This window comes from Mandrillus leucophaeus, unplaced genomic scaffold (assembly GCF_000951045.1).
Source record: "Mandrillus leucophaeus isolate KB7577 unplaced genomic scaffold, Mleu.le_1.0 Scaffold205, whole genome shotgun sequence".
NCBI lineage: Eukaryota > Metazoa > Chordata > Mammalia > Primates > Cercopithecidae > Mandrillus > Mandrillus leucophaeus.
Genome location: NW_012102088.1, coordinates 2,208,286 through 2,214,171, shown reverse-complemented (window position 1 = coordinate 2,214,171; position 5,886 = coordinate 2,208,286). Strand labels below are relative to the sequence as shown.

At 38.4% G+C, this 5,886-nt stretch overlaps 1 long non-coding RNA gene across 1 annotated transcript in view; it reads right to left on the bottom strand.

The window, feature by feature from the left end:
• Positions 1–283: 283 nt before the first annotated feature.
• Positions 284–5,886, bottom strand: part of LOC105539445 — a 12,799-nt gene continuing 7,196 nt past the window's right edge. Inside the window, exon 2 of the long non-coding RNA XR_001006049.1 lies at positions 284–1,000. This is a non-coding gene — a long non-coding RNA (uncharacterized LOC105539445). The remainder of the gene's footprint in view (positions 1,001–5,886) is intronic.

The following is a 5,886-nucleotide window of genomic DNA, read 5'->3' as shown; positions in this document are numbered from 1 at the left end:
TGAAATAAACACTGCTTTGCAATCTGCGCCTTTTATTAATGGTGTGACTCACTTAATGAGGGCTTTGCTGTCTCACATCAATCTTCTTTGTAGAAGAGGCCCATCAAGGAATTGCAGACAGTTGCCAGCCTGGATCTACTCTGCGTCAGCATTTGGCAAGTTCAGCCACCCTGCAAACACCTTCTTGTTTCAGAAGAGGGGAAAGAGTGAAACTTCAAGGTTCAAGATCAGCACCATACACACACACACACACACACACACACACACACACACACCCCATCATACATTTAAAAGCCTATTTTATTGGGTTTATCTGGACATTGTTGTTGTTGTTGTTTTAAGTTCCAGGCAGCCAAGCAGCCATGGGTGGATTACTCTTAAAACCTGATCATAAAATATTGTCCAAATGGGCAAAGGCACTAATCAAAACTGTGGAAGGAAAGGTTTGAATTAAGGAAAACGTTCAATGAGACACAAGGGATTTTTCATTGCAACATTTCTCTAATTTTGTATCCCAGGCTGACCCATAAAGGAACAAAATATTCTGCCTTGATGACAACATGCGATTTAGTATAGTCTGTATCACAGAATGGCCACAGCTTGAAGATGACAGCATGGTTTCCCCAGAGCCTGGAGCAGAACTTGTAGTTTTGTCTACACACAATGACCCATTGACCATTTTTTTCTGAGGAATTGCTTTTTTTTGTTATGTGAACAAGCCATGCCCAATCTGCTAGTTCTTAGGTCTGTTTTTTGTCACTGTCCACATAGAGTTCTTGGAAAACAATACAGGCTAACCCCAAGTTTGGTTGTGAATTTCTTCCATAATAACCCACACTTCTTGTTTTACATGCAAGGTTGCTTGCTATGTCCTTCTCTCCTTGCCTTTCCTATGAGTCACCCATTTAGGTTGGGAGCTTCTAGATAACAAGGCCCCTTCCAGGACCAGCATCTTTCCCTTTTCCAACTGTACAGTCCTGCCTGGACTGAAGAAGGAAATGTAAATCAAGGAAAGTTTTCATAAGCATTGCAATAAAGGGAAGGGTACTATTTAAATATGAGATTATACAATAGATATAACATAGAGTAACACATAAGAATCGCCTGGGCGGCCCTCTAACTCACCTTTTCAGGATGGCAATTCTGACCTCATAAGAAACATGTAGGGAGTCCCCTTGTAGATTCTATTGTTTCTAGGTTGGGGGATGCTGGAAGTGCAGGGATGCTGAGAGGTTCAAAGGGATTGCTTCATTTAGAGGACTCTCTTTGGCTGCTATGCAGAGGTGGAACTGCAGGGAATCTGTGTGGTTCTGAGTTGGGGGTTTCCACAAAACAGTCATTCTCCTCCTCCCCACCCCTGTCCCTAGCCATAAGGAGTGGCAGTGCCTGAGAAGAAGACATGTGGAAATCATAACTGGCCTTGCTAGAACACCTGGGCCAGAAGCCAGGTGCCAGCAAAGGCAATGGAGGCAGGATAGAGGATTCTCTCCAAAGGAGGATTCCTTATTGCAACAGGCAGTGGCCACTACAGCAGTTGGCCAGATAGAGAGAAGAACTGCAGAGAAGAATTCATCCTGCCAGAATGCCAGAATGAATTGCTGAAGCATCACCCACCCTATCTCGCTATTTGGCTTCTGAACTGGTAACTAATCACCCAGATTAAGAGCTGAGAGGAAGACTGTGGAAAGGAAGGGGACAAATATAAGACATGGACACTGTTGAGGGAGTCAAAGAAAATGAAAAGAAAGGAAAGGAAGTAGTGCACTCAATAAGTAGAGAAGGAATTAGGGAAAATGGTCAGAAACAGTCAGAATGTGGGTGTGTTGGCTGCCATTACCAGTCTTAACAACACCCACAAGAGAGAGATGACCTCCAGTTTACAATGGGATGGGCTGCAAGTCCTTGGAAGGGAACACAGCTTTTCCAGGAGAAACATTTTCTGCTTGTAGGCTTCAATTTTAGTAGACTGAGAGTTTAGTAACCCTTACAGGGCTAAAAACAAACAAACAAACAAACAAACAAACAAAAGCCAATTTATCCTAAACTCTAAACTGCAGCAGTTTTAAGTAATGACTTGAAGTCCTAGAATTAGCAAGATATAAAACTTTGGCCCCAAATCTCTGCTCAAAAATCTTTCATTAAGGGATCCTTAGCAGATGACATGTTTTGGCCTGGAAGGAATGGGAAGATTACCCAGGATTATCCCCAAAGCCTGTTGTTTTAGACAACTTCAAGGTCACTATTGAGAAGAGGGTTGCATAGAGCACAGAGTTCGGTTTGGAAACTACACGGAAACAAGATCTTTGGTAGTACTTACTTACACATGCAACTGATGGGAAGCAAATAAACAGGAAATCTACTAAATTATTAAGGGAATTGTATCCAAATAAATCACAAGCTTACCCTCAAAAGCCAGTATTCATTCAACCCCTAAGCAACTCCCAGGCCCTCAAAACTGCACCAGCAGGAAGAGAGCGAATAAAGTGCACAACCCCCAAGAAGATCAACCTTTCCAAAGCCCACCACAGATGTGACCACCAAGGACAATGAGCAAGGAACAGAGGCTGAGGCTGCAGGATGGGACCACCAAGCCATCTACCTGCCTGCCAGGTAGGAGGGTCTTTGCTGTGGCTACTTCATGGCACGGCTCATTGCTATAGATCCACTTGGAGGGAAGGACAGAATTAGGATCACACAGTAGCCACTGCTCAGTAACCATTGTGTGTTTCCAATTCTTTTTCACCAAGAATACATTTTTGTTTTGGTCCTCATATTTCTCCTTCACTGATATAGATTAGATATGGAAGGACAGGAAATGTGTGTTTGGGGTTAGACACTGATTGATGAGGAACCATAGCAGACATGGAGAAGATTGCACATCATCCTGTAATCATGGAGTTTGAGTTGAGTGCTCTAACTAGATAGGACTTGGGACTGTCTCCCTGTGGGAGAGGAATATGCCAAATGAATGGAACAAAAATGCACCTGGATATTCAGGTGGTCAGAAGGGCAGAAGGACAGAGACAACTAATTGACCTCAATATCTATTTTCTTCTATCCCAGAAATAAATGTCTAGCTGAACAGATGGCTGGTTAGAGTGAAGAATATGCTTCATGGTCTCCCTCACATTGTGACCATGTAACTAAGTTCTAGTCAATTATATGTAAGCCAGTGTGGTATATGCACCTTCTGGAAGGATTCCTTAATAGGAGGGTCCAACCTCTTCTTTAGACTTTCTTCCTTCATGCTAGATGAAGAAGATGTGATGGATGGTGCTGCAACAGCCATTTTGTTACTTAGGAATGAAAGTGAAAACAAGATGGACATCCTGATGACTGTGAAACTAAACTTCCATAGCAGCTCCAGACTGCCTAATGATTTTTTTATGAAAGAAAAAAAATCAACTAAATTTGTAAAAGTCATTGTTTTTTTTCCCCCTTGGCCCTTACAAACTTAATATAACTATAATACATGTATAACCTAAAAGTACCCAAAGAAATATTGCAATCAACTAGTAGATGGATCACAACAAAGAATCCTCACATAGAAAACTATGATATGAAAGAATTGACAGTAGGTGTGAAAACTATTAAAGTCAAACATAAAGTCTAAATAATTCCCCAGATAAGACTGTAAAAGTAATTAATGAATAAAGTTTCATGATGTAAAGTAATGATTATCATTTAAAAAGTTAAAGGTATATTCAATCTTGCTGATCATTACAATGTTACTGCTGACTTACCATGTGCCAGGCACTGTTGTAAATGCATCCTGCATTATGTCATTTTATTTTCATAATAACCCTATGATATTATTATGCCCACTTTCGAGATGGGGCAGCTGAGGCACAGAGAAGGTAAATCCTTTGATCACTGCCCTATATTATCTGCCAACCAAAACCTAGGAGATGGCAGGGCAAAGTAAGAAGTTAAATAAGAGTACTAATGCCTTCATTTTATATAAAGAGGACTCATGAGTGTTTCACACTTGTTATTGCCAATTAGGTTATCGACGGCAATGAAGCAAAACAGAATGTATCTGTTCTAAGTCACTAGAGGAAAAGGTGTTTATGAAAAGGAATAACAGCCCATACAACAAAAAATTAAAAATAAAGGAAAAATAAGAAAACATTAAAAATAAAGCACAAAACAAGATAAAAGAAATAAAAGAAAAAATAACGCTCATTACATTAAATGTATAGCTGGCCCTCTGTGTCTACAGGTTTCACAACTGGAAGTTCAACCAACCTCATATTTAAAATATTCAGACATAAACAATAAAGAATAATAATACAATAATTAAAAAGATATAAATAAAAATAATAGAGTATAAGAAAAATGTACATAGCATTTACATTATATTAGATATTATAAGTAATGTAGAAATGATTTTAAGGACACAGTAGGATGTGCGTGGGTGATATGCAAATACTATGCCATTTTTTATAAGGGACTTGAGCATGCTTGGATTTTGGCATCCTGGAGGTCCTGGAACCAATCCCCCACTGATATAGAGGATTGACAATAAATGCTTTAACTATTCTATTGAATGGTGAAGTCCTATAAGTTTAGGCAAAATATAAAATACAGCAGTGAAATAAATCTACTGTCAATAAGGACCAGAAACTAACCCACGTATTTAGTATATGCTAAAAAAGATATTTTAAGTCAATTGATACATGATCATATGATTGTATTAGTCTGTTTTCACACTGCTGACAAAGCTATACCTGAAACTGGGCAATTTACAAAAGAAAGAGGTTTACTGGACTTACAGTTCCACATGTCTGGGGAAGTCTCACAATGATGGTGGAAGGCAAGGAGGAGCAAGTCACATCTTACGTGGATGGCAGCTGGCAAAGAGAGAGCTTGTAGTGGGAAACTCCCATTTTTAAAACCATCAGATCTCGTGAGACTCATTCACTATCATGAGAACAGTGCAGGAAAGACCCGCCCCCATAATTCAGTCACCTCCCATTGGATTCCTCCTATGACATGTGGGAATTGTGAGAATTACAATTCAAGATGAGATTTGGGTGGGGACACAGCCAAACCATATCAATGATGTAATTCGCCAAATAGTAGCTTATCTACCATTAACTGCAAGAATTAAGTTCCTACACCAAAATGAAGTCTAAGTGAATCATAGGTAAAAACATTTAAAAAGCAACCTAAAAAAATCATAAAAGTATCTTTAAATAATTTAGAGCAAGTATGGTCTTAAATACATATAAGACTGAAGGTAAAAGCATAAATGAAAAGATATGTGATACAATAGAGCCATTTATGAAAACACACAATAAGCAAATCAAGATAGAAGAAATTGGGGCAAAAATAGCAATATTGAAGGCAGGAAAATAGATTAAACACAAGATATATAACATCCAAAAATCATAAAAGCTAAGCAACAAACTAAAATAAAAAGAGAAAAGAGTTTGAACATACAATTTACAAAATAACCATATTTCATTTTTTAAATTTTTTTACAATTTTTTAATAGAGACAAGATCTCACTATGTTGCCTAGGCTGGTCTCAAACTCCTGGGTTCAAGCAATACACCCACCTAGGCCTCCCTAAGTGCTGGGATTACAGGAGTGAGCCACTGCTCCCAGCTACTAACCATATTTAAAGTATGATACTGCTCAAAATCTAATAGCAATTTTCATTAGTAACCATAAAAAGAAATACATTTTCCAATGTTGACAAATATATGGGAAAAAAATACATCTATATAGCGTTTCTGAGGGTGTTAGTTCAACTTTGGAAAAGTGTTTTGGCAAAACGTATAAATGTATCAAACCTTTAAAAATGCTCACCTGTTTTTACCCAAAAATTTTGCTTCTAATTGTTTGTACTTTTTAAATAATTGGACTAAAAGATTTAAC